The 23,985-nt window shown below is 50.6% G+C and overlaps 1 long non-coding RNA gene across 3 annotated transcripts; it reads left to right on the top strand.

Annotated features, from left to right (window-relative positions):
• The first annotated feature begins 228 nt into the window (after positions 1-228).
• On the top strand, positions 229-23,519 carry LOC137154031 (uncharacterized). Of its 3 annotated transcripts, none has more exons than XR_010920030.1 (2): positions 229-636; positions 22,402-23,519. It is a non-coding gene; the product is annotated as an uncharacterized lncRNA (long non-coding RNA). The 3 variants fall into 3 exon arrangements; XR_010920031.1 differs by lacking the exon at positions 22,402-23,519 and adding an exon at positions 12,526-12,705; XR_010920032.1 differs by lacking the exon at positions 22,402-23,519 and adding an exon at positions 9,339-9,671.
• Positions 23,520-23,985: the final 466 nt, after the last annotated feature.

The raw sequence follows: 23,985 nt of genomic DNA, 5'->3' as shown, positions 1-23,985 counted from the left end.
CTGATTGGCATTAATTATCTTACCCTTTGTGATAGGATGTTTATCCCCCCACCAGCACCTGAAGGGGTTAAGGTGGCCAGGTGGGCCAATTAACTGCCTAGGCTGCACCTGGAGGAGAAGCCAAGGAGTGAAGGACTAATTAAAGGATGAAGCTCACCTGGCCAGGAATAGAAGGGGTCTGTATAAAGCCAGATGGCTGAGCACAAAAAGGCACTGCAGGAAGGTGGTTTGGGTCACTCTCTCTGTGGCCAGGGAGAGAAGGAGCCTGATGGAGGCAATATAGGAAGTGGGCAGGGAAACAGCAGCAAGGTGTGGGACAGTACAGACCTTAGCTGCTAGCTGTCAGGTCCCTGAACTGGAAGCTGGAGATGAGAATGGTCCTAGGTTCTTCTACCAGCCAGTGAATAAGTGGCACTGTTGAGAGACTTTGGAGGACTTCCTGGGAAGGTTGGTACAGAGACTTTGGTACATAAATACCACCTGGAAGGGGAAAGCTACAGTGATCTGGCTGGAGGACCAAGCCACTAAAAGGGAGCTGTCAATTCCTGAGGGAGAGACAGTGTGAGCACCTGCAGGGAGGGGATTCAGATTGGCAGAGCTAATCACCAGCCATGGCCATAAGGAGGTGCCCCAATGGTGAGTAAAGCACCCCATGACCCCCTTCTTTAATTCTTTATTAAGACCTGTATCAGCCACTCCATTGTTTTACATTGGGTCAGCATCAGGCTGACAGGTCTATAATTACCCAGGTTGCCCTATTTCCCCTTTTTAAATATTGGCACAACATTTGCTGTTGTCCAGTCCAACTTTCCTGGTATTCAAAGATGTACTGAAAATCAACATAAATGGTCCAGAGAGCTCCTCAGCCAGCTCTCTTAAAATGCTTGGATGCAAATTATCTGGACCTGCTGATTTTAAAGATGTTTAACTTTCATAGCTGCTGTTTAACATCCTCTTGACTTCCTGTTGGAATGGAAAGTGTTTTGTCATCATATGATATGAATAATCTGACTTTTTTCCTAAATACAGAACAGAAATATTTATTGAACATTTCTCCTTTTCTGATTATTGACAATTATACCATTTGCATCTTGTAATGAACTAGTACAATTGTTAAGATTCCTTTTGTTCCTAATAGTTTTTAAAAACCCTCCTTACTGTCATTGGCTCTACTAGCTGTAGATTTCTCCTTGCACCCTTTTGCTTTCCTTATCAGTTTTGTACAATTCATAGCTTCTGTTTTCTATTCATTACTATCAATTTCCCATTTCTTTCATTTGTATTATATATTTGGGGAGGAGAGTTATTTATAACTACTTTAACATCCCCTGTCGGCCAGAATGGTGTGTGTGGGTGGTTTTTTTTGTTTTTTGTTTTTTTTTTTTTTTAAACTTCTGCAGACTTCTTTCTTAATGGTGAAATTGTGGCTTTTGGGGTATCTAGTCAAATGTTTTTACATTCACAATTTTTATTACTCATTTTTTCTGTTTAAATTTGTTCTCTGAATGGGTTTGGCTCATAATCATTTTCAACTTTGTGAAATTGGCCTTATAGCATCAAGCATATATTACTGGTTTGGATTTTATTCTATTTGCATGTGAGAAGTCATGATCACTTGTACATAAGGTACCACTAATTTTTAGTTCTGTAATCAATTATTTCTTTTAGGCCAAGATCTAATACAGAATCTCCCATGTTGGCTGCAATCCTTTGTTAGGAAATTGTTACCTATAACGTTTAGAAATTCTGAGGAAGTTTTAATGCTGGCAGCATGCACCCTCCAGCATACATCGTGCAGATGGCAGCCCCTCATGATCACGCAGCCTTCCCATGTTAGATGCAACATTCAGAGTTAGAATATTGTCATTCATAATACTTGGAAACATATTGCCCGTAGGGGCCAGGGAGGATCAGCAGTGAGACTGCACGACCATTGCCCAGTGGCATGGAGCAGGGTCTCTGTTATAGTGGGGGTGTGTGGGCAAGGACCATGCACTGGAGCATCATGACAGGGCTGGTCCTTTGGCGAGGAGTTGGGGGGGCAATGTAGGTGTAGGCACAGCATGGGGGCAAGCACAGGGATGTCTGGGATAAGGAGATACTATGCCAAGTCTCTCTCCAGGCTAGGCACTGCCAGCTCCTTAGCTTTCAGAGACATCTGTGAAATGCCTGGAATTGGCACCGAGCTACCAGAGGGTGACAGAACTTGCCATAGTGCATGCAAACAGGCCCATGTCTGGTTGCTGGGCTGTGGCTGAACTCGGCAGAAATGATGCTGTCAGTAGGGCGAGCGCCTTTGGGCAGTCATGAGCAGTGACTGCTCTCTCCCTTCTGAACATGGCACTAGAGCAGGGTCCAGTCCCAGAACAAGTTCTCATTGTCCTGACACCTTGGCCCATGACTTTGCTGCCACAGCAGGAGCAACTGGCAGGAGGGAGCTTCTAAGGGTCTCCCTGGCACCCAGTGCGCACACAGCACACTGCGCACACAGACACAGAGTACACACAGACTGATTTGGGGAACCTAGGCTGACTTATGACATCAACTAGAATTTATGAAGTTGTTGCTATGCAAACAGCTCCATCACAAATCCGTCACTGTTTGTATATGTGGATTCTGCCAGGTGTTCCAGGGTTGTCATGTCTCTGCTAGACTAGGGACAACAGTTGGTCATTAGAGCTCAATGACCATTATTGAGGGTGTGCTCCAGCTGGGGGAGGATATTTCTGGTTTTGTTCAACATCTTCATTAATGATCTGGAGGATGGCTGGATTTGCACCCTCAGGAAGTTCATGGATGACACTAAACTGGGGGGGGGGGGGGGAAGTATCTAAGATATAGTGACCTAGACAAATTGAAGGATTGGGCCAAAAGAAATCTGAGGTTCAACAAGAACAAATGCAGAGTCCTGCACTTAGGATGGAAGAAGCCCAAGCACTGCTACAGACTGGGGACTGATGGGCTAGGCAGCAGTTCTGCAGAAAAGGACCTGGGGGTTACAGTGGATAAGAAGCTGGATATGAGTCAGCAGTGTGCCCTGGTTGCCAAGAAGGCTAATAGCATATTGCACTGCATTAGTAGAAGCATTGCCAGCAGATCACGGGAAGTGATTATTTGGCATTGGTGAGGCCGCATTTGGAGTATATGTCCAGTTCTGGGCCCCCTGCTACAGGAAGGATGTGGACAAATTGGAGGGTCCAGTGGAGGGCAATGAAAATGATTGGTAGGCTGGGGCACATGATTTGAGAGGCTGAGGTAACTAGGCTTGCTTAGTCTGCAGAAGAGAAGAATGAGGGGGGATTTGATAGCAGCTTTCAACTACCTGAAAGGGGGTTCCAGGGAGGATGGAGTGAGGCTGTTCTCAATGGTGGTAGATGGCAGAACAAGGAGCAATGGTCTCAAGTTGCAGTGGGGAAGGTCTAGGTTGGATATTAGGAAAAACGTTTTCCCTAGGAGGGTGGTGAAGCACTGGAACGGGTTATCTAAGGAGGTGGTGGAATCTCCATTATTAGAGGTTTTTAAGGCCTGGCTTGACCAAGCCCTGGCTGGGATGATTTTAGTTGGGGTTGGCCCTGCTTTGAGCAGGGGGTGGGCCTAGATGCCTCCGGAGGTCCCTTCCAACCCTCCTCTTCTATGATTCATTCCTTCAGGGGAGGAGGAGCCCGGCAATCAGGCAAGTGGAGAGAGTAAAAATTCCCCAGGCAGGGCAAAGAGACAGATGTCTGTGATAGGACATATAAACTAGACTTAGAGACTCAGACATGCAGGCAGTTTGGGAATGGGAAGGACCAGCCATGGTCAGTAAAGGCAGATAGGAGGGAAAGGCTTCATGTTTCAAACCCAAGCTATGCGCTGCAACAGAAGGACACTGGATGGCACCAGGTGACCCTGAGCTCAGCCCAGAGAAGGCTCTGGTGTGGTGAGGAGACAAAGGCAGGGAAATGTGTGCAGGATTCAGGATTTTTGTAGCACTCTATGCATCACACGTGTGACTTAAGTACAGGGCAATAGTGTGTTTAAACCTCCATGCGTTATATGCTAACCCTGTGGCGTGGCAGCTTGAAGAGAGAATGCACCAGGCTCAAACCTTTGCATGGGATCCTGGGAGAGGGGGCTTTTAAGATATGGAGGGCTCAGGCCTGGTGCCAGGGACTGGGCAGAGGGATTGCACTGTCTGGAATCCCTGAGCAGGGGCAGATCAAGGACCTGTGCCCTGAGCTTGTGGCTACAGACCCCAAGACAATTGCAGTGACTGGGCTGTGTTCAGGCTCTGTGGGCTTAAACCTCCCGGGATCCAGTGGCAGGTTTCCTTCACAGTGCCTCAAAGTGCTTTCCAAATTCCAATAGCAGTACAGCAGCAATCTTTCTGCAGACTGGCCAAGGCTATGGAAATAGGTTTCAGTATATTCGCCATATAGTCTCCATTTCTCTTTAGTCCAGTGTTGACTGCTTTGGCTGCGATAGGTCCATCTATTTTGTCACCATTTTCTTCACAAAGTCTCATCAATGTAGACAGGTTTTTTTTTTTTTTGTTTTTGTTTTACTAATGGCTCAGCCAACCACTGAATTCCATCATGCATCTGGGGGGAGAATTTATTTGGAACTTCCTGCCTTCTCCAGTGAAGACAAAGCAAAGTGGCTGTCACAGAAGTATTTGATTTCAGCAACATTTTCCTTTATTCTTGGAGTCCTACTTAAGAAGTCTTTGGCTAAAAGATACCTCAAATGAGCCCTCCCCCATCAGTTACAAGTTTCAGGCTCCCTTCATTATCTTATGCTGCATGTGCAGCAGTGTCTTGTGACAAAGCTACGTACTGGACTCTTGAATTTTTGTTCAGTGTTTTTTTTTTTTATGGCTTTTACTGCTACTTTTAAATATTCTGCTGTTGGCATTTCTTCATGTATCAGTTTTTCTGTAAAACAGGTGTGCACACACCCTTCTAGTGTCAGATAAGCACATTATACTGGATCCTTGTTTACATTGCTTTACCCACCAAAACTCAGATGAATGAATTTCCCATCAATGTTTCTCGCACACTCTCTTCAATTCCCTTCTCATACACTATCCAGCAACCTGTAGCCTGGTTATAATGGACTGAACAATGTCAATGGAATGTTTGCTCTGAACAAGGGGAAGGGAGAACTTGTTGCATAAATGAAGCAAGTGATCTCTTCACTTATGGCGTCTGGCTGGAATTTGCTGGTCCCAATTATGAATGCAGCCATAGTCATATTGGAGGATGAAGAAAGACCTTTCTTAAATCCAGGTTGTGATCCTAGAAGACCGGGGTGCCAGCTCATGCCTGGGTCCCTCACTCTCAGTGAACACTGGCATGTGCACAGCTGGAAACTAGCCTGGCTCACCACGTTAGCCTTGTGAAAAGAGATCTAAGGTTTAGAAGAATGTTTCGTGTATGGACTTTATGCAATACTTGAGTTGCTGTAGGCATTAATCTCGCTTATATCTGTATCCCATTGTGATTGGAATGCAGAACCTGTGGGGTACTGCCTGAGAGCTGGGGTACCATTGAGCCCTCGGGCCTGCTTGGGTTCCATCTCACACTGATGCTGTGGCAAGCAACAAACCTTGGGCAGGTATTGCACTTTCAAAGCTCTCCATGGGCAGGGACCACATCAACTCAGCTCAATGAATGCTTTCCAGTACTGGGTGGCAAAATAGACCTGAGTGCCCAAAGACAGTCTGTGATGCCATGTTAATGCTATTCTAGTGCTTGAGGATTGCACATTTGATTCTTGGTTGGTGAAACTTAATTATACAAACGGGTTGTGGGTTCTAACAGTCTGCCCTGAGCTTGGCACTCCCATTCACGAGCCCCTCTAGACCATGTGAAACAGGTAACTTACTGTCGGGCATATGATGACTTGCAGCACTGCTGGTGGTATCAGCAGATGACTCCATATTGTAGACATGACGGATGTTCAAACCTCCTGTCTAAGCAGGACCCTGAAACAAAATGGTAACAAGTCATTGTCACGCACTATTACTCAGAACACCGCATTAAAAATGAGATTGTAAATGAAAGATTCCTCCTACTGCAACTCTCACTGGTTAAATGATATAATTTATTCTAAGCCTAGTTTTCTAGGGAAAACCATGAATAAATCATAAAGATTCTCAAATCTATTTAAATCTTTAGCTCTAGCACCAGACCAAATAACTTTGGGGAACCCACTCTTTAAATATTAAAATTCATAAATGCCTCAAACCAAACCTTTATTCATAAGCAGGAAATCTCTAGCTGTGTGTTTGATACTGAGCAACAACAAGCCGTTTCAGAAGTCCACCACTAACTGTCAAAATGGAGCTGATAAATACTCCCATAATAGTCTAACACACCTTGTTTAGAATACAGCAGGGGTCTGTGCACCCCTGGGAGATAAGTAAATGGCTTTGCTCTGACATGCCCAGAAGCAAGGCTTGGTAGTTACTGGTCAGATCAGAGTTTTTCCATGAGCTGTAAAGTGTTTCCATGGTGGCTGGATTCATAAGTATTCATAATTTGAAAACTGAGCCAACCAGAGCTCAGGTAGGAAGAAAGTATGAAAGTAGGAGCATGAGACCACCCAGGTGGGCTCAGTGGATGATCCTGATAAGCTACACAAGGGTGCCTGTCGGGAGGCAGTGGCAGAGTCCCAACACCTCTGACTGCCAATCTGCCCTGGGTCTCCACAGGATCAAGCACTTAACACAGCTTGACCTCAGAGATTGGATGTTTTCCCTGATTCTCTGTATAGAAAAACAGCCTCTAAAGTTTTTGATTGAGGCTGATGGATTTGGTATTTTTTTTTATTTAAATGTTTCTGAGACTTATAATTTTGGACCTTAACATATTTTGTACTAAATTCAGATTTCATTGTCACAGATTAATTTCTTAAGAAAAACATTAATATTTTTGCATTTGTTATTTAAAACAAAAACATCTGGCTTTTTTTTTCCTCTCCCAAAAAGCACTGACTTTTATCCACCCTGCTCCCATCCCAGAAAAACTCCCTGAAGACACAGGAGGAGGGTCTGTCTCCTCCCTGTGGCATTGCGTGCTGGCCAAGCAGAGCAGCACAAACCGTGCCCCCTATCCATGGCATGCCCAGCCCATGTGCATCATGTGTCCTAGTGCCTGGGCCCCTGTGGGGGTTAACGGTGACTATGGAGTACATTACCAACATGTGCTCTGTGCACAGTGAATGTGGCTCTGGGGGGTTAGACCTGCAGACTGTGTGGAAGAGAGACTATTGGATGGGAGACCAGAAAGCAGAGGTGTGGTAGCCCACTTGGGTGAGGCTGCTGGATTGTCTCCTCCTGGCCTGGAGTCCAGGTAGAGTGGGGGATCCATGTGAGCGAAATCCTGCTGTTCTCACTGCAGTGTGTGTGTGTGTGTGGGGGGGGGGGGGTGCATGGAAGCTCTCTGTACAGCACAGCAGGTAGGGAAGGTGCCATGATTAATTTGTGCCAGGGCACCTCTAGGTTTGGCTGTTCATAGCCCCAGCAACTCTCTCATTACAAATTAAGCCCCAGGGAGGGAGTGTGGACTGTGCAGAGGAGCTCTGGGGCTGGAGATGATCAAGATGGAGGTAAAGGCTCGTGGAGGCTCTAGATCAGCAGTGCTGAGGATTTGTGCTTCCAGTCTTGCCTCTGCTCCTGATTCGGTTACTCTTGGCAGCATTTGAAGCTTGTTTGAGGGGCTCTTGTCGGATTCAGTGTGGCTTGAAGCCAAAGCCCCTGACACACTATTAGTATGCAGAGATGAGCAGCAGTGTGTGAGCTGGGGAGTTACATGTGTGCTAGGCAGTGTGAATACACAGGAGGAGGGTGGGACAGGAACAGGATCAGTACAGGCACATAGAGGCAAGCATGTGTTGAAAACAGAAATGCCTGATATGGCTAGCCAGATGCCAAGACAGCCCCTTAGAGGCAGGGCCAGATTTACCCCTTACGTGACCCCTAGGTATAGCATCTTCAGCCCCCCCACCCCTCTGCTTACAGCTGACTTTTTCGTGTTTTGCATGCAGGGGGTGGGGGTACTATGGGAGGGAGAAGGGCTGGCTTGGTCAACTCTGTGCAGGGGGCAATGGGGGGTGGGGGAGAGGGGCTGGGGCAATCCACTTGGCCAGCTTCAGGCAGAGGGAATATGCCTGGCCAGGGGCTGGGCCTCAGTGGGAAGAGAAGGAGCAAGGCGGTGGGAACCCAGGAGAAAGGAGGAGAAGCAAGGGGCAGGGCCAGAGTTCCAGCGCTCAGGCAGGGGCCCTCCCTTAGGTGTGGGGGCCCTCCAATTGGTGCATGGGCCCAGTTGGCCTGTGTCAGTCTGCCACGGTTTAGGTGCCCCTAGAATGCTGGCACCACTAGGCACATGACATGTCCTAATGGAAATCCGGCCCCGCTTAGAGGGAGACTTGCTGAGTCCTTTTCAGTGTAAATGTCAAGAGGCAGGGTCTGCAACCAGATTTTAAACGCTATGGAGGCCTGGGTGTTCCCACGGGCCTGGCTGGGCACACAGCTGCTCTCATCAGGTGGTGCCCAGGCTCTTCCCTTCCGTGTGGCCTCATCCTGGCCACAGATCCTGTGTAAATCACCCCTTCCTTCCAGCAGTGCATTCACCCAGTAGTTTGGGCAAACAGTTTTCAGCCTCCTTCCTGTACCCAAATTGCTGGCCAGGCCTTCTGGCTACAGTCAGACCACTGTGTGCACATATCCACCCCTGCTCTCTGGCTAATCTCCTAGAATGCTGGCAACGCAATCTAGATCCGAGATGTTACCTACGTGTGTCTGTCAGACAACAAGCCATGGTGCTGTTTTCTTGTGGCTGAGGGCAGAGCCTGCTGAAGCTAGAGCCCTGAGAGGGGCTGACTGTAGGATGATTTGCATGCTTTGTGGTTCTTTGATAAACTAGGGTTGGTCAAATGAGAATCACCCCAAACTGTTGCCCAGCATGAGCTGCAATCTGCTTGGGCCCCAGGTGCAGACTCCAGCCTGGATTCCAGAAACTTCAGAGTTGGATGGAGGAGGCCACTTGGTCCATCCGTACCTGGCTGTGGGTTTGGGCTCTGAATACCCCAGTGTGTAGGGATTGGACTGGGGCTTGGGCCCAGCTCAGTTGTACAAAAATCTCCTGCCCATTTTTCAGTCTTGATTCAAATTATTTGTTCACGTGTCTATCGGCCTTTGAATGTCCTAGAATCAGCTCTGTCTGAAGTGCCTGTTCCTGGGGGCTCAGCACCCCACCCAGCCCCGAAAGCACTGGGCAAGTCAACAAGGCTGGAGGCTGATCAGCCCCTTTGCAAGGTGTTTCTGTGCAGTGAACACGAGGTTCCTTTCAACCCAGTCCAGGCCTGAACATTTGCCGCAAGCCGCCTGAGGGGAGCCTTTCATCAGCCCAGAATTGTTCTCTATGGAGCAGCACAGAGCAGCAGGACTCTCCCTGCAGAGGCACCCCAGTTACACCCTGCTAGGCACTCCACTGGCAACCTGCCAGGATCCAGAGGCACGGTGAGCTGCACCCCTGCTCAGTTGGCACAGCCAGGCTTCCAGAGAACTTCAGCTCACTGGAGTGAGACGGCACATGCCCTTCTGCAAGCTGGAGTCTGGGCAGGTAGTCTTCAGAACTGATGCTGAGGGCAGCTGTGTGCCACATGGGAAAGCTCCCAGGAAAGCATTTGCCTCACCCAGCACACTGGGGACTATCTGCCTTCCCACCTCCCCCAGACCTGCACGTTTCCCTCTTGGAGCTGAGCAAGAGCTCCACAGGCAGAACGCAGTGCAGGGTCTGGGGGGAGAGCGTCTTCTCTTTAATGGTTGTTGGGCTAGCTGGCACAATGAGCTTTCGCTGGGCCTGGCTGCCGAATGCTGTTGGCACAGCTCCTTTTATGACCTGTAATTACCACATGAAATAGCTTCTCTGATTCTGGCATTAGGGAAAGCTCTGCCCATGGGGGGAGGAACTTGACTTAATTTGTTCATCAGAAATACTGCTGGAAATGATTGGAGACTCCCCCACTTGACAAGAATGTGGGAGGGGATGACTACCAGCTGGCTGAGGGAAGCGAACCAGCCTTCTCCTTTCCAGAACTGACCCGTGAACCACTGACAGGGCCTGCTTCTGCACCCACTGACTGAGACTTCACAGCCACAGATAGAGCTGCCAGAGGGAAGCTGGGTGACTGAGAGCAGAATTGTTACCCACACAGTAGGGCACCCCCACCCTTTCCCAGTCCATAGGGCTCTGGGGGAAAGGCACCTATCCTTACCCAAGTCACACTCTAGGACTCGGGGTCGCCTGTACCCAAGTTGTAGGGCTCAGGGTGAAACTAACCCAGTTAATAGAAGTCCCTACACCCTTCCCAATTCATAGGGCTCAGTGTATACAACTGTGGGTTTGCAGGATCTTTTACCAGTGAGAGGCGCTTGGTCAACACTTACCTCCGTGATTCAGCGGCAGTCAACAGGAGTTACGCAAAGAACTTGAATAACTTCCGTCGACTTCTGTGCTTCTCTTCTGCACACTGTCTTCACTGCAGTATGTCGACAGGAACTGCATTCCCATCGATGCAGCGCTACGCCACTTGCAGGGGTGGATTAATAACATCGATTTCTGGATCATCTGAGTGGGTCTTCACTGACCACTCAGTCGATCCGGATAAGTCGATCTGACAGCGGCGACTTTGCTGCCGTCAGTGTAGACCTAGCAAGAGTCTTACACAGTAATAGAAGTTAAGGTCATTTGTTAACAATTACCAAACATAGTACACCCGCTAAGCATCCAATGCTATGCGCACCAAGCCTGATCAGGCAGGTGGACTTTCCCTGTCAGCCAGGCAAGGTCAGTCTCATCTGCGTTCTGGTTGCTGTACGTCATGGTCATGCAGAGGCTTCTAGCAGCTCTGATCTTGGACCGTATCTTTGGAGGTGGTCTTTAGTCTTCTTGTTGCCCTTTTTCTTCTAGCTGGTCTCCCTTTTGGAGCCCAGTTTTTATAGTGAAGCTTGTGTCCTCCTTAGCTCTACTTTAACCAGTTACATTACAAAATAATTCTTTAATATCCTATGATTCTATGGTCACGTATGATTGGTTAGAGTTGGAAGGGACTGCAGGAGGTATCCAGTCCAACCCCCTGCTCAAAGCAGGGCTAACCTCAGCTAAAGCATCCCAGCCAGGGCTTTGTCAAGCGCAGTTTAAAAACCTCTAAATACTACCTTAATTGATTTAAATATTTCACACAGTGTTATGAAACAATAAAAAAAGACAGAAATCATTCAGATAAACAATAGAGAAGTGAGCACCATAAGACCAAGCAATAAGAAGTGTAGCTTTTACAACCACAACTATGGAAAAGTGATTCCCTGCCAGACAGAATGCTATTAAAGATTTCCTTACACCTTTTAAGATCTGTTTCATGAGTGGCTGCTGGTAGATCCTACTAGGACAGTAGCAACTTCTTAACAGCCCGATGTTACATTGTGCTGATGTAATTTCAGGAATGTGAAGATGTGACTACTTAGCTTATGGCTGCTACTGTTTAGCCAAAAAAAACAAGGCCTCAGACCTTACAGAATCATCCCCTTAAATTGCAGTAGAAGCTCAAGCTCCGGCAGCCCAGGGCTCCAGGCCCTTGGCGCAGGGAGAATGTCCATGTCATGGTACGTCCCCCCACCCCAGATTTCCATTTTCATTCTGCGCTCAGCAGGACAGATGGTATCCAATGGCCCTGCCCACTCCTTTCTGGCACCTTATTGCAAATGGTGGGGGTGTAATGTGGAGTTCTAACCTGACTGTAGGTGCTGGTGACTTGTTTCCCATTATTACATTTAATCAGACTAGGTGAGACAATTTAACTAAAACAGTTTGGCTGAAAAACAAGCAATATTCAAAGCATACAATTAAAATACAAGTAAGGATTTCCCCGTTTTCTGTGATTAGCATGGCCGGGGCTTCCCTGCTGCGGGGTTAACAATATCACTAACATGCTGCAACCCGCTTCAGAGTGCGTTAGGGAAGCCAGCCTGCTCTCTGCTCCAGGGGCTCAGCCTCCCACTCACGGGGCAGCTGGCCTTTTGTAAAACAGCTGCCCTGACTCTTGCTCTCCTGGAGTCTGAGCCCAGCACCAGGGAACCCACGGGAGTGTACCCCAAACTACCCCACCCAATTCCAAAAACTTTGGGCTGTGGAGTGCTAAATCAACCTAGCAATTTCAGACACAACTCCTGCCCCGCCCATAGATCTCTTAGCAATATCTCCCGATTAGACGCATGTGTTACACCTGGACTGGAGGCCACAGAGGAGGCAGGGCCGGGTTCCCCTGCTGGCCAGGGGGAAGGTGGTGTGGGAATGTCCTGACACGTTTGGTCCTGAGTCTGGACTAGCTAGGGCACAAGCCCTGGGAGGTGTCACTCTGCACCAGAGTGGGAGAACAACCATGCGGAGCCTGGGAAGGGGTGAAAATTCTGCAGAGCAGTGAGCCCAGTGGGGCAGAGTGACATCTCTTTGAGTGTAGTTTAGTGGATCTTTGTTTGCGTAGGTTGCAGGGCTCACCAGGATCTGGCCAGAGGGAAGAGAAGAGATGCCATAGGGCCATAGTGGCTGTTGGCACGGCGCTAGAGGAGCGGGTGCATCTGCAGTGCCTCTTCTACAGGGTGACTTCAGCGTGGTGAGGCTCCCACCAGTTTCTCAGGGCCCATGTGTCCTCACAAAGCTCTGGGCCAGTCGGCCTTGCCAGCAGCGGGCCAGAATGGACAGGTCCATGGAGCGCCACCCGCAGCAGGCCTGGGCAGGGCAGCTAGCAGCGGGGCTGTACCTGGGAATCTCGCCCTGCCACACCCAGCCTGCACCCGCTCTGTGGCTGAGGAGAGGACTCCAGTCTGCCGGGTGTTTGTTAGGCAAACCTCACCAGTGTGACATTAGCTTTGTTTAAAAAAAAAAAAAAAAAAAAAATTTTTTTTAAAAAGCTCACTTCCTAGGACAGGGTTAAGATCACAGCAAATGTTCCACCTGGGAGCTTTCCTCCACCAGCAGCGATTTTAAGTCAGCCCGTCGGTTAGCCAACCTGGAGCTTAGAGCCGACATTGACACAGGCCTCGATAGAATCTCTGTGCCCTGTGTACAATTGTCACAATTATTGCATCCAGGCTGCTGCTCACTTCCCGTAGGCAGGTGCGTCTCGTGCTTCCTTCCATTGCGGCGCCATTCATGGAGCTTGTGATTGCCATGGCGAGGAGACATCGCCCCAGATAACTGTCTGGCCCCATTACTCCCCTGTGGGACACCAATGGGCAGACCCCCAGCTGGGGCTCCAAGACTGAGGAAACGCGTGGCTGTGATTTGTCCCGGTTGCTTGCACACTAATGCAAACTGGAAGGGACGTGCACCTAATTTGATTCCTCTGGAGAGACTGCATGAAACTAAACGCTGCCTCACGTTTCCAATGGCTATTGCAGATTACATGAATTAACCCAGCTGCAGTTGATCTGGTTCATGTTCGTTGCTGCTTTATGACGCTTTCGCTGGCTCAGACCTCCAGCAGCAGCTGCTTCTCCCAGCCAGGCCTGCCTGGGGCACAATCATGGAGCCAACTGCACAGCACTCATTGCCCTGATGCTGGCACCCAGGCCCCAGATCAGTGCAGCCAGCCCAGCCACGGGCAGCTCCCAGCACAGAGCCAACCAGAATTAGAGGAACACAGGGAAGCCCAGCCCTGCTCCAGTGAGGGGCAGCCCTGACTCTGGGGACACCAGGTCCTGGAGGACCAGCTGTTCCTATAGCACAGGTAGAGCAGGGGGCTCCCCACTAAGCTTTGCTGTGGCCATCATTTCTTCTGTGTGTGTGTGGGATACAGAGGGAAGTGCCCCAGTGCCCCCTCGCTGTAAACGGCTCATGTCACAGAGTTCCTGCAGGCTGCTGCAGGGAAGGGCTGCAAAGGGAGCTGCCTCTGCTCGTCATTATCCGGGCTGGGCTTGCAGCCCCCCTGCACTCCAAGCTCTGCTGGAGCCATGAGCATTGCTGCAGATTGGAGCGGGTCTCCATTCCCCTCAATGCTTACTGTCCCTGCTGGTCTGAGGAGGCTGGTCCATGCGTGAATTGTCCTCATGGCCTCTGTGGGCCAAACCGAGCCCTGCGTAACTCCAGAGGTGGTGGTGGGGCTATAGCTGCATCTGGAGCAGAGCTTGTTCACAGCATGTCACATGCTGTCATTGGCCAGCTGCAGAAGGGCCAGGCGTTCTCCCCTATCCTGTGGCGTGTTTGCATGAGCGTCAGAGAGGAGAGAGCATATCCTCTGTGCCTCTGGCTGCTCCCCGGCTTAGCCCAGCGACCAGCTACAGCACCTGCACAGACGGAATGCTCTGTTTTAAAAGCACGCGCACGCTCTCCTGAGCCAGCCTCCCTGTGTCAGGACCCAACCCCCCGCCAGCAGTGACACCGGCTCTCCCGTCCTCTCCCATGTGCTGGGTGGAGGCAGCGTGCTGCACTGTGTGGAGCTGCAGGCCAACACCCCCTATCCCCTGCTGCCAAGTGCGAGAGGGTCACATGAGCATTGAGTCCTTCCCTGGGGCTTGGTCTCCAGGGTTGAACTGAGAGCACTGGTGCTGGGATAAAGGATCCCTGGGCCTGAGCTGCCTTTCAGGAGACCTGTGCCTGGCTTGGTAGCCTGGAGGCTGCCAGTAACAGGGGAAGTGCTGACAGTGTCAGAGCCTGGAGATGTGCTGCCAAACTCAGCCCCAGCTGCTGCTGTTCTCCAGCTAGCCGGGAAGGTGCGTGCAGGCCAAGGGCATGTGTCTCCAGACAGCTGATGTTGCAGGCAGACTAGACTGTAAGTGCTTTGTCTGCTCTGGGTCCCCGACTGCAGTGTTGTGCTGGGTGTGACAGCTCTCCTGCTGCTGGCTCAGGGTGAACTGCAATTACCTTGGGGACGATCTGCCTCCATAAGCTACTGAGATAGGTGGGTGTTTGCCAGTTTTCTGTAAGGTCACCCAGATGTGGAGCTGGCTGAGAACCCCGGAGAGCAGGTGGGGGATAAAGAAGAGGTAAGAAAAGATAACGGGGGTTTGTCCAGACCCCTTGACACATCTGTGGCCTACCTGCCATGCAGCAGCCCCAGTTCACACTGTCTGATCCGGCATGGGCACAGCTTAGCAGCAAGGCCTGGCCACATGTGGAGAACCAGCCCCCTGATGGTCACCATGTGAAATGTGAGTCCCAGTAAACTCCAAACAGCGCAGCATGGTGTATCTGGCAAACAGCTCCTCCATGGTGTGTGCATCATGCCTGATGCAGATCTGGGGTTGAGGCTACTCCAGATTTATACAGCATAAGATGTGAGACCAGAATCAGGCGCATAGTGTCAGGGTTAAGGGCCAAATGTTGATCTTGCTTATATTGGTCTAAATTGGGAATACCTCTACGAAGGTCAGTGGAATTATGGCTGGGGGAACGAAGATCACAGTCAAGCCCATAGATGTTTTAAATACTGGGCCCCCACTAGAGGGCTCCCTCCTTCCACTCTTTGTGTATTTCTAAGGGACGAGCCAAACTCACTGGAAACTGTGTGGTTGTGACCAGTCCTGGAGGTGTGGGGGGACCACAGCACCTGGAACGTCGCTGTGCAGAGACCGTGTACCCAGTGGGATGATCTCCCTGTGAAGGTCTTGGCTCTAGAAGGAGACTTCCTGTTTCCCTTGCTTTGCAAATTCCTCTTTGAAACCCTGAGTCCCCATCAGTTCTCTATAGCTCTCAGGCTGGAACCGTGCCCAGAGCCTTGGATAAGAAATAAAGACCAATGGAGAGACCCTAACAGTTCCACCATGCTGGTGATTAATGCGTGACGCTGACTGGGGAGGGACTCGGCTGCTTGGAAGCCACTGTGCCAGCAGTGACAGTCCCTGCTGCCCTCCTCCAGCAGAAGGCAGCAAACCCAAGGTATTGTAGCAGATGTGTCAGAGGCAGGCGTTAGGGGCCACCTAGGGCCTGCAGCACTAGGACGGGGTGAGGGGCCGGGGCAGAGTCCCGTTCAGTGGGGTGTCACCTGGAGGGAAGGTGATGTCATGGCACCATTTCTGGCTAAGTTCCCTACAGCCTGACGAAAGGATCAGCCCGTGCCAAAAGGGGCCTGGGAAGTGCCAGGAAGAGCAGTTAGAGGTGAGCCCTAAGCCAAGCAAAGGCACCTTTGACTCCTCTCAGCCTCTCTGACCATTCAAGGCTCCAGATGATTAAGAAGCTGGGTTGTTTTCTGGCATTCGCCCGCCTCGGCTCCCTGGAGAGCCACCCCAGCACCTAATGGCTGTGGATGGGCCACGCTCAGCACCCACAGAAACTCCTCTCTGAAGGCTGGGGCGGACGGGGGACTCAAAGCACATGCGGCTCCAACAGCTGGATCACTGAGGGTAAGCTCGCCTTTGAGCAAAAAGGCTGATTCTACAAAAGTGGACCTTCCCCAGCTCTGGAGAATGCGTGCTCATCCCGCAGCAGTGGGGACTCGCTGGCCGTGGAAGGATTTCATTGGAGAGTCGATGGTTTTCAAAGCATTTGGTCAGCTCTTATGGAGGTCTGTGATTTCCAGTTACACACAGGCACAGCCAGAGCCGTCCCTAGGGTACGGTGAATCAGGGCGACTGCCCCAGGCCCCGTGCTTTGGGAGGCCCAACGCTTTGCGCTGAGACCCAGCAGGAGGTGAGCGGCTGCCGCCAGGGTCCCAGCTTTGTACCAGGACTGGCTGGGAGCCGGGCGGTTGTCCTCCCAGCTGTGAGCGGGAAGCAGGCAGGAGGTGGATGGCTGCCACCAGGGTCCCAACTGCGTGCCAGGACCGGGAGGGAGGTGGGCAGGCTGCAGCTGCCCTGGACATTCATTGTAACCAGATTTCACCTGTTTTTTTTTTTTTTTTAAACGTCAAGGGGGCCCATACAGTGTGATTTGCCCTGGGCCCCGCATCCCCCTAGAGATGGCCCTGGGCACGGCTTTGCATCCGACCTGCTCTGACGCAGTTCTCATCATTCCCTAGCTGTGTTTTATGGGGCTACTTACTGGGAAGTTCCTCTGTCAAAGGAAGGGCATGGAGATTTTAGGAACCTAGACACACAGGTACTCGGTGTGGGTTTTATTACACACAGGTATGAATATAACGCAGTACTGCTGTACTGAGAGTGTTGCAAGTGGGGTAGCATTTTATACGCCTCTTGGTACGTGGGTGTTTAGAGGCACTTTGTTTTTCCGAGGTGAGTACGTGGCTGCTGTTTATTCTGTGTATAAATGAAAGTCTGGCATTTTTCCGGATCCAGATCACATGTCATCCTAGCTGAATGTGGTCACACAATGAGCTTTGTGTTATAAGTAACTCACTGGCTGCAGTCCAGGTTTCCTCACGCTGGCCTTGGGACTATCTTATCTGAGCTGCCATCTGTTCCATGGCTTGCATTGGGTTTAGCAATATTGCAGGGCTATCTGTTGGGAGCCCAAATGCGGTGACTCGTTTCCTTTGTGCTATGATTGGTCAGATTTGATTAATACATTTCCATAAAACATGGCTCCCTTCTCGGGAATGAAATGGAACCTAATGTCATCTTGTCTGATGCAAACCGGACAAGGACATGGCTGCACATCATGCAGCATGAGCTTTTAAACAACACCACAAGCCTACATTCAGCCAGATTTTGTCATGCTGGTGACTCCTAGCTCTGGCAGACATTCCAGCTTTTCTTTCATGCATACATTGCTCTTGCCAGGCAATCGGTGCGCTCTAGATGGAGGGATGCAATTCTCGCCCCTTCGATTTTTCCCATCTCATCCTCAGTTAAATTAGGAGTTGCCTGAAATTAGGACTCTACATGACCTCACCCACTTCTAGTTACTCTGTAAACCTGCCTAAGCAATTGGTCCTCTGTAAAGACATCTCCTTTGCCACTGGAAGAATTCTGAACCTACTCCACTCCATGAATCAATGTACACGAAACTGCAGCAATAGTTATTCTGGAAAAATAACTGAAGCCAGACCTGATGGCTAAATCTATTGTACCAGGGATCTTCCTCAGAGAGCACTGCAGAAATAACTCCACCCAGCTTCGTTCTCACATGACCTCCTCTCTCTGGCTCTGTCTCCATTAGAACTGGCTGGAGAACAACAATTCCATTGCACACAATATTTCAATATTTCATTGTGGAATGGAAACGAGACCTGTGAAAATGTCTCACAAAACACAGGACTCAGGAGGAGAGGTGGTCGGGGCGAGTGCAAGACCCTGAGCCCTGCTAGTTAGGGCACTGGTCTTGGGTCTGGAGACCCAGATGCATGTCTCTTCTCTGCAAAGGTTTGACCTGCTCTCTAGCTGGCTCCTTCTTTTCTGCCTCTGTCTTTGTGGTTTCCCTGCATCTCTGTTGCCTTTTACTCCCTCCTCTCTGGGCTGATTTTTGTGCTGCTCAATATGGCACATGGCAAGAGCGAGAGGATGCAGGATGGTGTGGTATGGTGGAGGGGGGGGTCTCTCGGGATGCCTTGGGAATGGCAGACAGCTACCAATGAGCACTTCATGTCACCCCCAGTGAGTGCTTATCCTGCCCCAGCACACCGTGGAGACTCTCTGCTCTGCACATTGCAGGAATGCTATTTTAGAAATGTTTGAGTTTGGCCCAATTCTCCAATCTAGGTCACTCCGTATCCTATCCCTACCCTCCAGCATCTCTACCACTCCCCCCATCGTAGTGAAACTTGCTGAGAGTGCAATCCACCCCATCCTCCAGATCACTGGGCAGTCCGCTTGTTACCAGCTGCCAACTAGACATTGAACCATTGATCACTACCCATTGAGCCTGGTGATCTAGCCAGCTTTCTGTCCACCTTATAGTCCATTCATCCCACCCATACTTCTATAACTTGCTGATAAGGGTACTGTGGGAGACTGTATCAAAAGCTTTGCTAAAATCAAGAGGCAGGATGAGGCCCTTTTGCCTTCTTAGAGATGAGACAATTTTTTAACTAGTTTTCCATGTTTTGAGCAGCGATTTGGAGGGTGGCTTTATCAGACCATACAAGAACCAGCCGGATCCACAGCTAGGGCTGGGTAGAGGGAGAAAGAGAAAATGAATGCAACAATTTTCCTTTTTATCAGGAAAATGCTGTATTATTTTGCCACAGGCTTCGCTGTCCTCCCAACAGCTGCGGTATCAAAGCAGAGATTCCTTAGCAGTCAAGCACTTTCCTTTCCAGTGATCTAGGGGGATGAAAGAAGCAACTTGATTTTCTTACTTAACTTTTCTTAATCAGCACAATCTTTTGTGTGAATTAAAGCAGCCTCTTTCTCCTGGGTTCAGAGAACAAAATATCACACTGGATGAGACGTAAAACCGAGTTCCTGACCTTGTTTTCATTAAAGAACCCTGAGTATGTTTTGATAGAGTAGAGGGTCATTAACCAGAATTTGTCCAGGACCAGAGAGTTAATTTCCCCCAGCCTTCCCGCTGATGGCATCCTTGTTTGTTTGTTACTGTTGTGTAGTGTTGCTGTGGGCAGTTGGCCAGCTGTTGGGCTTCACCCGTGTTCAGTTTGTAATGTGGTTTAAGATTGGTCTGGTTAAAGGTTGCCCTGTCCACGTCAGCTACTAACCTCATTGTTCCTGTCGCCTGTTGTAAATCAAGACCACTCTTTACCGTCACCCTCCGGATTGAAAGCAGGATTACATTTCTTGGTAATGCTGCCTCGTTATTTTATTGAAGGCCATTGCCCAGCACGGGCTGTCCGCAAGTGGCCACGTAAGTGGTTTCCTCTCTGTGGGCAGGCCTGGTATGCGCTCAAGTGACAACTCAGCTGCAGTTGACGGAGACACAGGGTGTGGTGAAATTGCTCCAGCCATTGCTGTGTTTTGAAGTGAAGTGTGGGCAGCCAGACCCTCCTGGAGAAATTAGCACTGCTGCATGGCAAAGGGTGGATATTGAAAGTCAAACAATCCCCCGCAGGAGCCAAGCCAGCCCTTGCGGGGATTCATTGCCCACAAGCGATGACTAAGCATCAGTTTGGTGAGGAAGTGACAGGGAGCTCTCTGCCTGCCATTGAGCAGGTTACGAGGCTGGTTACACTAAACCTGAGGGTGGGAGTAGCTGCTACTGCACTGCACTGAGTGGAAAGGGCCCAGACTGCCACCTCCAGGTGAGGAGGATGGCAGTGTCTCTGGAGTGGCCGAGCTGGGAACATCATGAGTGTGTTGGGTTCTAAACAGTCTCTGGCCCTAGCATGCAGAACCCAACTGGAAGTGGCAGTGACCTTCCAAAGACAATAATCCTGGAGGGCGGTGGGGCTGGCTTCCCCAACCCAAGCTGCTGCTTGGAGAGCTGGAAAGCGGCGTTATGGCTGATCTCTTCTCGCAGCGGCAATGACGGGGAAGAGATTTGCTGTTGCGCTTCCAAGCTCACAGGAGATTTCCCATGTCCTGTTACAAGTCTGAATGAGGTTCCCCCCACTGCAATTAGGGGAGGGATTTGAAAAGGGAGTGGAAAGAAATGTTTCAGCTCAGCAGCTTCCCGGCCCCAAAGCTGTATTAGGGAACGGGCCCCGGGCCATGCCCATGCAGGTCACGATGCTGGCATGACCCACGGCCCTCCATCGGGGCACTCGCACACACAGTAAGCGTCACAGCAAGGCAGGACGAGCGCCGTATAGAGCCAGCGCCGGCCTGAGGGCCTCGTGGCAAACAACCCACGAGCCGATTGTGAGTCACAAAACAGACCCACTCAGCTGCTCCTCTCCAAAGACCTGCGTCTGGAGGAAGGGAACACCTGGCGAAAGCACCGACTATGGGATGCTGCATGTGCGAAGGATCATCCTGCCAACCATCCAGGCCAGAAACGTCATGGTTTCCCACCATCTGGAAGCTGGCGGAGCTCTGCGGGGGACGACTGAGCAGACAAGTCTTTAAATGGCAAAACTCACCGACTCCATGACAGACTGTGACAAATAACTGGCCTTAAGTATTGTTAATCCCTTGCAAATCCATCTGGGTTGTTACGTAACTCCAGGGCTATGGGATCCAATGCAAGATGATTCCAGGCTCACTCGCTCTCCCAGGATCTATTCTAGATGAATTGTCATTTACCAGCAACAAATTGTCTAATTGAATTGCACAAGTGGATCCGCCCTCCAACTACGAGTCCTGAGACTGACTGGGCTGGCAGCCAGGGCCCCTTCTCTCCTAACTGATTTCCACCTTCCTCCTGGATTAAAGCGTGCTCCCGTGCTGTGTGCACATCAGGCCAGGCAGGGGAGCAGGCAGGCCTGTTTGCTAAGGAACACGTTACATTCAGGGGACGTGTGGATTAGCTGTGAGCTGGGCAGAGCAGAGGGAGGTTGACGCTCTGTACAGCATGTAACAAACATGCCTTGTGCTGCCCTGGAGCAGGCTGGGGGTCCGGGTCCCAGCAACATCCTGACGTGGTGGCAGCAGAGTCGGGCGTTGTTAAAACCTACCCCAATGCTATTGGATGCGAGGGCCATGACTGACAAGTCACCATGTCGTTTGAAGGAGATGCTTCCCCGCTCCCTGATGTGAGGGAGGGTGCTGAATAGTGGCTAGAGCAAGGGACTAGGAGTCAGGACTGCTGGGGTCTGTTTCCAGTTCTGCCACTGACTTTCTGCATGACCTTGTACAAATCACGTAACTTCCCTGGCGTCCGCTTCCCTGTCTGTAAAAGGGGATAATGACACTGACCCAGTTTCATAAATCACTTTGAGAGCCAGGAGCAGGGAGCGCTACAGAAATGTGAAGAATTGGTATTCTTATGACTCCCAGTATGATCTTGGGCAAGTCACTGCCTCAGTTTCCCTGCCTGTACAATAGCAATCATCCCGCCCTACCTCACAGGGTGGTTGTGATGCTCAGTCAGTTATTGGTGAAAGCAGGCAGAGATGTTTTAACAGAGAGGCTGTGGACTCACAAGCATTATTCGAATTGCTCAGGGAAGCAGGTGGTTCCTCCCAGTCCAGAATATCAGATTTCAGTGTCCCTGCAGCTGCACACTGACAACTTCACTGGAAGGGGAGATCCCAATTTCTGCCAGGCTGTCATCCTAAAAATACACATGCACACATCTTCATACACAGAGATATTTGCAGCACGCACACGCACAAGAATCTACAACACCCACCGAGATACCTACACAGAGTTAAGTATAACACAGAGAGACATATCTGAAACATACCCACAACCTGCAATGTTCCTGAACATCTCCATATACGTATCCCAGCAAACAGATGCCGTATGAATGACACACCTCTCGCCTCCATCCGCACATCAGCAGGATAAGAGCCTAGATCTTCAGCCAGTGTCTCCAGAGGCTCCTAAAGCTGTCTGGTCGGCTGCTTGCTTTGGGAGATGAAACTGAAGATGCCTTTTGATCTGTCTCCTAATCTCTGCATTTCCACTAGGTGGAGAGTGATACCAGGGCTGTGATTTCGGTGGCTGATGGAGACAGAAGGGCTACAGGAAGCAATCTGAAAGCCGTTAAACCCCACAGCGATAGTGCTGCCCCAGGGGCGAGTCAGTGCCCTGCAGGGAGTGCTTTGAGTTTGTGTCTTCCCAGCCACTCCAGGGGACAGAACACAGACACCTGCCCTGCAGAGTCACTAGCCAGGGGAAGGGCAAAAGCACAGGCCCCTGGAGCCTGCCGCTCAAGCAGGACACGAGCATCTCTTCCACCTGCAGCGTGTGGCGTGGCAGCAGCGGCTGGGCTCTCAGAGGGTGCATGTCCCTCCTGCGCGGCGTGTCCAGATTCCAAGGGCTGCCCCCATGCACAATTAGCCTCAGGCCCCCCTTGCCCTGCTTCCCCAGAGCAGCCCCACAGTCGTCAGTGGCATTGCCGTCAGTGATGCTGGCTCCAGGGATCGCTGGCTGCACTGGAGTGCTGGCGCATCCGTCAGGGCGGAGGAAGCCAGGCCTCTGCATTCATCATTAGCCGGTGCAGCACAACAGCCAATCAGAAAACAGCTCAGCTGTGGGGAGGGTGGCCAGTTGAATCACCTGGAGGCTGATTTGTCCCTCATCGTACATGGGGTGGTGGAAGCTAAGTCTCTCAGGTGGGGCATGCGGGGGAGGGGTGGAGCTGGGCCTCTAGAGCCTTCTGCACTGCCAGGATGCCTGATGCTGCAGGCCAGTGCTCCCCGCCTTGCCACGAGGGATGGGCGCCAGAACTGCCTCTCATCGTCCCATGGGGCTGGGCAGCGTTTCCTGCCAGGGAATGGGGGTGGGAAAAGCTGATCTTAGAGCAGGACCCTCATCTGATAGAGCTGCTACTGCTGCTCATCCTCAAAAGCCTGGCCACCAGTGTCCCCGTAACAGCAGTTTATAGGGCAGAAGAAGCCATCACGGGATTTGTCATAGATCATGGTACATTTACTAATTAGCCCAGAGCACCAGTCCCTGCTTCCATTTTACCCATTTGGGTGTGGATGGCTCTGCAAAGCAGCCAAGCCTCATGGTGGCAGCCTTGCTTTGGCGGGGCACTGCCCTGCTTTGCTGTCTAGGTTTCTGTCTATGTGCTGTGTGGGATCTTATCTGAATAAAACATTTTAGTAAAAATATAGACCAGCTCCAAGTGCTCACTCAGTGGGGGCTAGCCTGGGTTCTCAGAGACCAGAAAAGGGAGGTGCAGGATGAGGGCATGGTAAGCAAGAGTAGAGAAATTCACACATGGAGCTGGGGAAGAAATATCAAGGGGAAATTGAAGCTATGTCTAGTGCAGTATCGGCACAGTAAGAAGCAGGAGTCTAGAAGGCAGAATTGGCATGATCTCACAAGCCTGCCTCATCTCCCATAAAGCAGAGGTGACCTGATCACACGCGCAAATACCTCTTTGCATGAACAAATGCCACTTGCATGTGCAAAGAATGAAGAGAACATGCATTCTAGTTTTACCGGGGCAGCCTGAGCTCTTCATGACATCCCAGGGGCCTAGGAACGTCTTTCAGGAACTTGAAACTTCCTGATCGTCATTTCCTTGTCACCAAAATGTT

Source organism: Emydura macquarii, unplaced genomic scaffold, assembly GCF_026122565.2.
Source record: "Emydura macquarii macquarii isolate MOO-44397 ecotype Brisbane River unplaced genomic scaffold, CSIRO-AGI_Emac_v2 contig_1253, whole genome shotgun sequence".
Lineage (NCBI taxonomy): Eukaryota > Metazoa > Chordata > Testudines > Chelidae > Emydura > Emydura macquarii.
This window is presented reverse-complemented; position numbering and strand designations above follow the sequence as displayed.